This window comes from Solanum dulcamara, chromosome 11 (genome assembly GCF_947179165.1).
Source record: "Solanum dulcamara chromosome 11, daSolDulc1.2, whole genome shotgun sequence".
Taxonomy (NCBI): Eukaryota; Viridiplantae; Streptophyta; class Magnoliopsida; order Solanales; family Solanaceae; genus Solanum; species Solanum dulcamara.
In genome coordinates, this window is record NC_077247.1 from 8,291,261 (window position 1) to 8,302,841 (window position 11,581).

Sequence of the window (11,581 nt, forward strand, 5' to 3'; positions counted from 1 at the left end):
ATTCCTTCCGGATTCTTCTAATTCTATTTCCAACCTTCTCTACTACGGGGTATCATATCCTCCCCTCCTTGGAGTCATTTGATAGTGTCGTAGTGTATCCGGCTTACATGATAATGTTCAAGGAACTTATGAGATATTCCGAGTTTAAAAAGGGTGGGGTGTAACATTAACAACACCAGCTCATGACATATCTTCTAGCGTTTAAGTGGTAAGTTTTAGCTTGGTCGTCAGGTTCGAGGGTCAAGTAGTGTACGAAGACTTATCTGTCTTCCCAGTTTCTTCTCAGAATGATCCTCGGTAGTTAACTATAACTTGGGCTCCTTCGTCTGGAATAATAGCTATGGGGACTCCGTAAGGTCCTACTACACTTTTACCCTATAATTTTACACTTTCTTGGCTGAGTAGGTAGCCTTTGATCGACGGAGAAGGGGCTAATATCGTTAATCCCCAAGTAATATTCCCTCTAGAGTCATCTGGCGCTGGAGTGCGAAGTGAGTCTTGTAGCCCTGGTCATATTGTGGGATTTTCGACCTCGTGTATTACTTCCTGTCTTCCGTAAATTACATCAACTGGTACCCTTACCTTTTGGGTTTTGATTTTTTTTCCACCCTAAGAGTTGGCTGCCAAGTGGTGTTGAAATTCTCTCGCCCACTGGCACATATAGCCATTCTGTGGTTTGCCCCTCATTAACTGGTACTATGTGGAAGAGTTGTGGCATTCGAGTGCGTCGTTAGTTAGCAATTAGCTAATCCTTCTTGTCTTGCTTAAATCCTTTTAACAATACCCTCAACGTTTATAATACTCTAGGAACATTAATCTGATATCGTTTTTCTGCTGCTAGTTCAGATTCTTCCATCTTGCGCGACCACACCCGCACTATTGCACTAAATTCCACCAGAATTTAGAAGTTAAGCATGCTTGGGCGAGAGAAATAATGGGATGGGTAACCTCTTTGGGAAGTCCTCATGTCGCGTTTCATGGTAATCCTTGCAATAATGTGTGGGGCACTCAACTTAGCCCAAAATTTATATTAGCGTCGTCTCACCGGTATAGGGGTAGATCTTTAGTTCCACTACGACCATGTCCCTTTTTGGTCATTTTGGTTTAACTCCTCCTATTATATTCCCCCCTTTTTGTACGCACCCATTCATTAGGGTTGGCTACTAAGTAGCACTAAAGTTCGTTCATATAGTGATCTTTAGAGCCACTTTGAGTTCCGTCTATCCTTAGTTGGTATAGTCCCGAAGAAGTTTGGCATATGAGCTCGCCATCCTGTAGTAACCAGCTAGTTCTGCCCGTCTTACTTAAACCATTTTACACTTTCCTTACCCCAGCTGGTAACATTTTATTATTGTTATCTCATGTCTTCCTTTACCTTTACGAAATTGTGAGAAGGTGCTCAACTTAACCTGAGAAATACCCTAGCGTCATCTCACTAGGTCTCACCTTGTCGCACTTCTTTCCTTTCCCCTATTCACTCTGTGTTCTTTTCATTTCCTACCACAGGAGGCTTTCTATTCTTTTGTCCTTGGTTATACATCTATCGTAACATCATTTGCGACCAACTCTATAGCTAACATTTTGGCTTTTGGTCTAGCATGCTGTCATTATCTTTTGTAGTGTCCCTTGAGTTATTTGATATCCTTTCATTTCTATATTCTTTTGCTTTTATACGTACCCACCTTCTAGCGTTATGTTATTCTAAGTCTTGCTAGAAACGTCTTAACACTATCTTGCATAGCATTCTAACTTCTATCCAATTATTGACGACTTCCAGATCCTTCTAACTTGGTTCAACAAAGGATCTGATTGAAGTTTAAGCATCCATCTCGAACATGTTGCCACATTAATTGCCTTTATCTTACCCTTTGTAGTTTTCTAACTTGCTTCCCCCCTTTAGAGGGTACTTATACCTTTATCCGCTTATACCTTGCTCTATGTCTAGTCTAAATTTCGTCCAGTCTCATTTCCCAATGTACTTGGTACTATATCATGTCCTTGTCTTTCTGCATTTGTTTTTGCCAACCTGATTATCCACGTACGGAACCTTGGCTAAATCATGAAGCGACGAGAACTTTTCCATACCTAGTATGACATCTCCTCTATTAATCTGTACTTAAGTAATGGGACCCATGGAACAACTCGCCCAAGGCCATATTCTACTTATCCTTATAAAACTTAATATACACTTGCAGCCGTTCTAAATTTTCTTTTAACTAGGCAACATTTGTATTCCGACATTCATTGTCCAAGGTTCTCTTGGAGTAGTGGCTTTCATAATCTATATCCTTTGTTTCTTGGGATGAATGGAAGTTGTGCCATTTATTTCTTAAGTTTGATGTCTTTGTCTCTTAAGAGTTCCATTATTTTTGGGGCGACGTTGTGTATGCACATTACTCCTTTATACCTTATAGCCCTTACCCTTATTGTGTACTCAACATAGTCTTTTAACTTAGTCAATGTATACTAAGTGCGCCTTACTAGTGGTCCTACTTTATCCCTGTATAATTATATCACACCGTTCAATTCATACTTACATATCCCCTTTTTAGTTCATACTCACATTCAGTTCCTGACATCTCTTTGAGGTGCTTCTGTTAAAAGTTCTTTCCCCAATTAGTCGGTGGAGAACTATAAATTGTTATCATAAACCATTTCCAGACCATTTTTGGAAGAAACCAGAATCTCTTAAACATCACAGTACTTCTTTTAATACTTGACCTACCTGATCTTATTCCGAGTTTATCCTTAAGTTAAACAACTCATCTAATTTACAATAGGAGTTGGGGGTTGGTACTTTCAAAATGAGTGAATCTCAATTACTTACATCTTACCTTTCAACCTGAGCTTCTCTTTTTTTCTACAGCATAATTATGGCTCGAGATACTGTGGTCTGAACTGTACTGCTCAGACAGACTTTTGTTTCTCTATAATAAACTTTCCCAAGTAAAAAGGGTATCCCTTATTGACAACATGAAGAGTACCTCTTACAGCTTAAATTTGGCATAATATGGGTACTCGGTATCAATTTCCAAGACATGTTATAAAGCTATGTTTTATTCCCTTTTTCTTGTTTTGGGAAAATTTCGACAGAGTTTCTGCTACACTCCTTACTATCCCAAAACCTACACACAGAAAATACCAACACTGCCTCACAGGGACAACATATATATATATATATATATATATATATATATATATATATATATATATTCATATCATATCAGAGCCTCATAGGGATTTTAATATCGTCTCATACCGCAGCCACATGGGGCTTTCAATATTAACAATAGTATGAAAGTAATGGACTTACCTCGTATGTCCAACTTCAAATGGCATCTGTTGCACTTTCTGTCTGCTTTCCTTTCATGTTTCACCTTTACATTTCAATCACATGTCAATACCTTACCCAACAAATATCTTTTGGGCCTTTAATTTACTTACCTCTGTGCTTCGTAACTTCCCAAGTCGTCCATTACTTCCTTCTGTTGGTGTCATCCTTCTATTAAGATCCAAGGTTAGTATAAGGAATTATCCTATGACTCGAATCTATAGCACGATCTCAGATGTAAAAGAAAGATAACATCCTAAGTGTCCTGTAGCCTCCTGTTTATAGATGTGGCGTGCAACACATCGAAACACAAGACTCTACAAGACACGATCTGCAGATAATCCAAGGACAAACTTCTCTAATACCACTTCTATCATGACCCAACCCCATAGGCCGCGATTGGGATCTGACCTGGACCCCCCCCTTATACCTAACTATCAATTGTGGTCAAATTGAACTGTAAATAAAATAATATCATGTAACAGAGCCCCATTGGGCGATAACATTTTCATAAATCTGTAGCCCTTTTCATTTGTGTCATAACATGAAAGGGCATTCAAGCCGACAAGGCTGCCATAACATAATAACATATACCCTACATCATGTAGACCCAGCTTAATCAAACTGATATACACAACCCACATATACATGTCTGTAGACCTCTAACAATATCAATGACAACATATGGCGAGATAGGGCCCCCGCCGTACGCCTGAATAACAAAATAATACTATACATCAATGGCCAATGCCAAAAACTAGGCTCCGATACAATGGAGCCTCTTCCAGCTTAGCTAAGCGGGATCCTAAGATGACGGACTCCCAAAACCCTGTACATGTACCTGCGAGCATGAAACGCAGCCCTTCTGAGAAAAAGGGGTCAGTACAACATATGTACTGAGTATGTAAAACATGACACAATACTACTAGAGGCAAATCTGAAAGAGAGAAGTAGGGGATAAAATATCAAATCAGAAACCTGTACCTGGAAAAGTAAAATCATGCATGCTCAAATTTTTAATATAGCCGGCCCTATCAGGGATTCGGTGAATCATAATTGTAGTAACATCACCTCCTTATTACAACACATCATCATATCATTATATATATACATACGTACCGGGCTCTCTAGTGAGGGCGGGATGAACAATGCAGTGGATTGTGCACGATTACTATTCCCGGCCCCAGGGCTGACGAAAGAATTATTACAGTATGCACGAGTAGAGTAGAGAGAAACAAAACACAATTTAAATCATTATCTGAGACTCAATGAAGTCATCAAGTGAACCATCACTTGGAAGTAATTGAAGTACTTGCTAGGTGTCACGGAGGACTGTATGAAGCGTCAGGAACCATAGACATGTATCACAATGTTGCCAAACAGCTTATAGGATCCAGACGTCTGTCCTTGTGGAGCCCTTAAGGATAGAGAACTATACCTCCAATTACTATTTAACCTATCGAAGACTCGAAAATAGTAGCTTACTACTTTAAAGTTTAACATTCAAAAGTGAGTGAGGATCCTGAAGTCATATTCAGAATCTGGGAATGGAATTACCCCTAAGGCTTATATCATATCCTGCTTACATCTAATACATGCCAAAAGAAAGAGAAAAGATAGGCTTTACATACCTATGTCAAAACATACCAAGAGAAGCTTCACATACCTCTTATGAGTTACTCTTTATCCCATTCATCTTGTCGTCCTTTAAACCTAAGTAACATAAAAGCAATATGAGTATTAAAAACCCTTGGTTTTCCAGCACCTTAGGCTACAAATAAGTATTCATAGAACTCAACCCTTCGCTTGCTTTCTCGACTAGTTTCTTAACTAGTTAAAGAGTTTACGAAAATCGGGCAGCACCTCCCCTATAATGTGCCCTATCCGAATTTCCAATTCCACTCCTAATACCTACAGCCAACCAAAAAAAACCTGGAACATATGTTTAAGCAGTTCACATCAACAATATACAACATAAACTCCAAACGACTCGTTCGAAGCTACGATACCAAAATAGGGTGTCTAGTCTTTATTTTGTAGAACCTTTACTTATATGAAACATGGGGTAATGTGGATTAAATAAGAATCACCCCTGCACATTTTAGAACACATTTCGTCCCTGTAACAACACACCACACCCCTGCAGCAGCACCGCACACGAACAACACTTTACTTCGACGACAATTCAACTATAACGACTACAATTTAGTTTATTTCGAATGACAAGCATATCTATGATGTTTTCTCATTTAAAGCTACTTAAACAACATATAATACACTTATTAAAAATACCATAACCTCCAAATTAAGAGTAGAAACCTTACCTTACCCAAAATTGGCCAAAACTGCAAAATTACAACTCGGAACTTCTCCAAATGTGCTGAAATTGCGCGGACTGCTTGTTATCCATTTGGTGCTGCTACAAGCCATGATTTTTCATTATTAACACCTTCATATAATTTATAAACCTTTACCAAAACTTGGGAGAATAGAACCAAGCCATACCTTAACAAATGGCTTCCCAAACTTTCTGAAAATTAACTTCGGAAACCCCCTTAACGTGCTGAAAGTTGCGGACTATTTGTCCGACTTCTCCGCTGCTCCAAAGTGGAACTTATTTCTATAACACATCTTTATACAAATTTTCTATACCTTAAATAATTAATTCATGGAACGAAAGTTGGAGGCTCACCTTGGTAGCCCCAAATCCGTAGCCCTCTCTCTTTGGCTCCAACATTTTTCCTTCAACTTTCTCTTATTGGTTCCAAGTGTAAAGCTGAAGATATGGGTCCTTAGACATAATACGTTATGTATATAACCTCCACGTTGTTGAGGAATACCGTAAATAATTAATTCACGGAGGAAAATTGAAAACTTACCTTTTTTTTCCAAGCAAGCTCATGGCTGCTCTCTTTTCTCCCTACGTTTCTATCCTTGCTCTTCTCTGAAGTTTGGCTAAAGAAATGAAGTACGTCACATTACAAATGTATATATGTCTATTTAGAAGCTTCCACATGGCAGCCTCCTAGGGGTGACACGTGGCAGCCTCCCTAGGGTGCCACCTCAACTTATTCGGCCAATAACATGCTGCCATATGGTAGTGGGGTCCACACCAAGCTACTGCATCACCTACTTTTCCAAGTAGGTGCATCACCTACTTGCTTCGAGTAGGCGCATTTTTTCCTTATTTCTCTTTTGTGAGCTCATAATCTCATCTTACTTCAAGAGCCTATGCACTCCTTGCTACTTAAGCTCTACGGTACTCAAGTAGAATAAGTGTGTAGGGCTTCTAAGTTAGTAACTTACGTAGGTAAGTCGAGTTCCACGACTCCTTACTTGGCCTCCAACTTCTTCCGACTTCTCATAACCCTATTTCTAACCTTCCCTACTATGGCGTATCACATTCTCCTTTCCTTAGAGTTATTTGATAATGTTGTAGACTATCCGTCTCACATAGTAACTTCTAAGAATCTTAAGAGACATTCCGAGCTCAAGAATGTGGGGTGTAACAATTTCGAGCCTCTTTGTGGATTTTGGCTTAAAATGATGCTTGGGTGTGGTACTTACTTTTCATCTAGATGACCTCTAGTGGAAATCTCAACTATGCCATTAAGACATCAAATTTAGTAGGGTAGTCCTTTTGCATGCACTGGGTTCCCAATAAATCCCGAGAACCTTGTTGGAGAATATAAGACTCTCGAAATAAGCTATTGCAGCAACTGCAGGTGTAGACAAAGTTTTGACTTTGCTTTCATGAGCCTTCTTGTCCGCATTTGCAGAGAGGAGGTCGACAAGACTCTGTGTTCGCGTGGACCGACCCACATTCGCAACCATGTTCATGGAAGGGTCTCCACATTCGTGAAGGTTAGTGACCCTAACTTCCATGTTCATAGTACTTTTCCATCCTCATTCGCGAAGGGTATCCCCCCCCCCTCGATAGTTTAAATGGGATCATACCCATTTTTCAGCACTTCTCAAATATTTCAAAGGTGAATATCTCAAGTACTACACCTTTGTTTTGGGCGATTCTTGTTGCGTTACGTTGGATTGGGGCGTGGCATCGCTTGGGAGTGTTCAGGAAGCTTCAGAAAGCATCTTATTGAGGTAATTTTGACCTTAAAGGGGCAGCCCTCCTTCTTGATTTTTCCATTAATGGTGAATTAGTTGCATGGGTTTATTTCGGCATTTTTGAGCATTGAATTGTGCTATATTTTGGAATACAAGTTCAGTGAACTCAAGTGAATTTGTTTGTGGAGTTGATTTCTGGATTCCCGATGTGGGTCCTACAATCCCATTTTAGTCTCAATTTTGGGTCCATCTCTGAAAATTTTAATTTTGGTGTTAAAACATCCGTATTGACAAAATGATTAATATTATGTTAGCATGACGGGAATTGAAGGTGATTCAAAGGTTGAAGCGTTAATTTAGTAGATTCAGAGTGCACGTGGTCGATTTCAAGGTAGGCTACGGTCTTCCACTTTGACTGCGATTTATTAACACTCTTTAGTATATATTGCACGTGAGCTGGGTTGGAACTTGCTGAGATTAGAGTTCTCCTCATCCAATTTATTTTCTTTGGTTCTCGGTTGAGATTTAGGCTAGAATAATCTGGTGAAATCCTTAGTTTAGGCAATGGGCCTCATTTTGGTATTGACTTATCGTTATTATCTTTTTTAGGATTGATATTGATGATGGCATGCTTGCATTATTTGAGAATTTTCATATATTTTGTGGTACAATCCCGATTTATTCATGAAGGTTTTACTACTTTTTTAATGAAAGCTTTCTCGAATTTTTACTATTTTCAAAATTGGTTTTTAACTGGAGTTGTACAACCTGGATTATTTAGACACTGGTTTTGAGATTTATGAGGTTTTGAAGACGTACTCCTTTTATACTGACAGCTTTAAAGGCATCGAGGATGCACTGAGTTTTTATTGATAGCCGGCATGGCGTTCTCAATTTTCTACTTCGGCAACATTTGGGATGCCTTTAGACTTACTTGACTATCTGGCGCGGCGTCTCCCTTTTCTATATCGCTTGGATACTCTCTCTCTAGTACCACTACAGGGATACTATATATTATGTATAAGACTTGGTTCTGGCCCAAGCACTATATACGGACTTTCCGCATCCCCTATGGGCCCCTCTGGCTAGTGCACCACTGAAATGGATGAGGGAGCTACATAGGTTCCACCTGGTGGGCTGAGGGCCATACGGGTCTATACATTTCTTATTGATGATCTTGAGAGCCACCGATGACATTACTGGTTTTTACTACAAACTTGCATTCATTAGCATCGGTTATCACTTTTATACTTGTTTGTCATTTAGTCCCCTTATTTTATAGGGGGCGGGGGTATTTTTTCATTATTTATACCTTCTGGGGTTTGGTCATCCAGTCGCTTATTATTTGATTATACTTGCACTTATCTTATATTATGATTGTATTTGTTCTACAGGGTTCCTTAGTCTGAATTGGTTGTTGGTACTTCGTGCTAGATTCCATTGGATTAGTCCTTATGTGATTAGTAGTGGTATTCAGTAGTTTGTTCTTGATTAGTTAACTCCTATAGTGCATGCTTATTGTAAATAAGTTATTGATGAGCACTTCCAGGTGCATACCTTGACTCTAGTTCTTCACACTATGTATCTCCTCTCTTTACTCTTATTTTCTACCTTACCTTACTTTATCTCTAATTAGTTTCTTTTGTTTTATTTATCTTGTTGTATGTGATCTATACGTGCTTTATCTATGGAGATCATTCAGCCTATGCCTATTGAGTACCATTAGTTTGGTACTCATACTACATTTTTGCATCCTGCAAATCATAGTATGGGTTATCATCGTTGATTTGGATTGGTGCGTAGCATCTTTTGATTCGAGAATTTGGTGAGCTCCTGGCATTTGGAGTTGTTAATTTCCATCTACTTTGAGGCTGGGACTAGTCTTCACTTTGCTTTTGAGAGAGAATGTACTTATATTTGTATTTTTTAAAGACTTGTACTTCTATTTTGATCAGATGCTTGATTACTGACTAATGCCAAGTCTTGGGATGGCTCTTTGTAGATATATTACTATTGCTCCCTTTCTTCTTATTATTATTGTTGATTCTGTTTCTTCTTTTGACTATCTTCCGCTTGGTAGCCCATTCCTTCTAGCTTCGGGCTACAAATTAGGCTTACCTACTGATGTGTTGGAGTAGGTGCCATCATGATATGAGATATTGGGTTGTGACAGTGATGGTGTGTGTATTTGTGATGAGAGAAGGGGCTAAAATGTACATGGTCACTGGAATTTCCAAATATCAAGAATGAAAATGAATAGGGGTGGCAATTGGGGCGGGATAAGGTAGGGTAGGGAAGGGAAAAATTTTAATGGGGATGGTTAGTATAGGGTGGTATAAAATATAATTTTATAAAAATTGTAATAGTTTAGGGAAGGACATGGCTAGGCCCTAATTTAAGATGGGTCGGACAAAAATAAATTACCTACGTTATATTCTTTTGGATTTGGGAATGATCGAGTGAAAGCTCCACAACTTAAAATTCATCTCTTCCAGATTCCAACTTCATCTCTTCCATTGTTTTTCGAAGATAATTCACACAACTCCAACGAAGGTATTGTAAAGACTTAACACTTTTTTCTTTCTATTCCTTTTTTCAAGAACTCGATGATACTAAATTTGGTTTTTGCTTGTTGATTCTTGAATGGGTTTTTGATGGGGATGATAGTAAAGTTTTGTATTAGGATCACTTGTTACTTTTGTATTGTTTTTGAGTTCTTTGGGTTATTTTTTGTGATTTTCTTAGTCTGATATTTTTGGGAGAGATGGATTTCTTGGTCTGATATTTTTGTGATTTGATTGCAGAAATGGGTTTATTTGGGACTTCATTAAACTTTTCTGTGTCAATGTTTTGCTGTTGTTCTGAAATTTGGTGGTCATTTCCTCTCTCTGTAGTTATCTTCTGTATCTGTACTTATGTTCTATTCTTCAGCCCTTGGATTAGTTGTGGCAGTTTCTTTTTCTTTTTATAATAGCATGGTGTTTCGACCAACTTTTACTAATTGCATGGATACCTACTAACTTTAGCATTTACGAATAACATCTTGTGTTCAACTTCTGTAAGCATAGTTGTAGCTTATCTTGTTGTTCTGCTGAAGAAAATTACATAATAGTACTGATTAATGCTTGACTTATCAGAAAAAGATCATGATCTAGTAGCAATGCATTAGCACCTTAGCAGAATTCAATCACCTTTTGGCTCTTTGTATATACAAACTTGGACTTTTCTAGTTTTCTAGATGTTGTGGACTCCATTTGTTAGAGCCTTTAGTTACTAGCTTTGCTTTACTACGCAATTTATATTTAAATGAGTATGGCATTTTGTGAGGTAGTTTGACTTTCACATTTAGTCATGGACTTCTTGTCAAATTCAAATTGAGTTTTCAGCCTTTCTACTGAATGATGATGAAGGACAATACTCAACTTACAATTTTCACTTACTCCAAGTTGAAAAACATCTTGATTTTCTAAGATTGGCTGCAGTTTACATGGTTAGCAACACTTGACATTTTTCATAATCAACAAGTGAAATTCTCACAAATGCTCAGTGTAATGTACATAGTTGCAGGTTCTTAAATCTTAGACCATGAGATAAAATCATGAAATTAAAAAGAGGTCATTTGATACATAAATTAAAGTTGAAATTTTGGTCAAATTCTATGTTAAACAAAATGGAAGTTAAAGTGAGATAACAATTTTAACAGAACAGTTCTTGTACAAGATATACAAAGTTGTGTATAGATATCGAGGTATCTTCAAATCTGGCTTCAGAAATCTAACCTCTTTTTTTATTTTTGTAATAGGTAATCATGTAATCTCAAAATGATTAGAATATGCCCGCTTCATCTTCTAATTCTATTTCCTTAGAGACTGAGAATCCAAGGCCTTCACAAATTAATGAAGTTATTGAATCGGGAAAAAGAAAGAAATATTCTTAAGCATGGAAGGATTTTAAATTGGTGTATGTTGATAGTGTCCATATGGTCAATGTAAGTATTGCAATTCTCGATATAAATATGCTACAAATTATGGAACGAAGTCTATGTGCGATCACATGTCTAAGTGTCCTAATAAGCCTAGAAGTGAGTGATACGAGGGGTGATGATGGACAACACTATTTTGATCAAGATATTTCACGTAAACAACTTGCACATGACATTATCTTACATGAGTATCCACTATC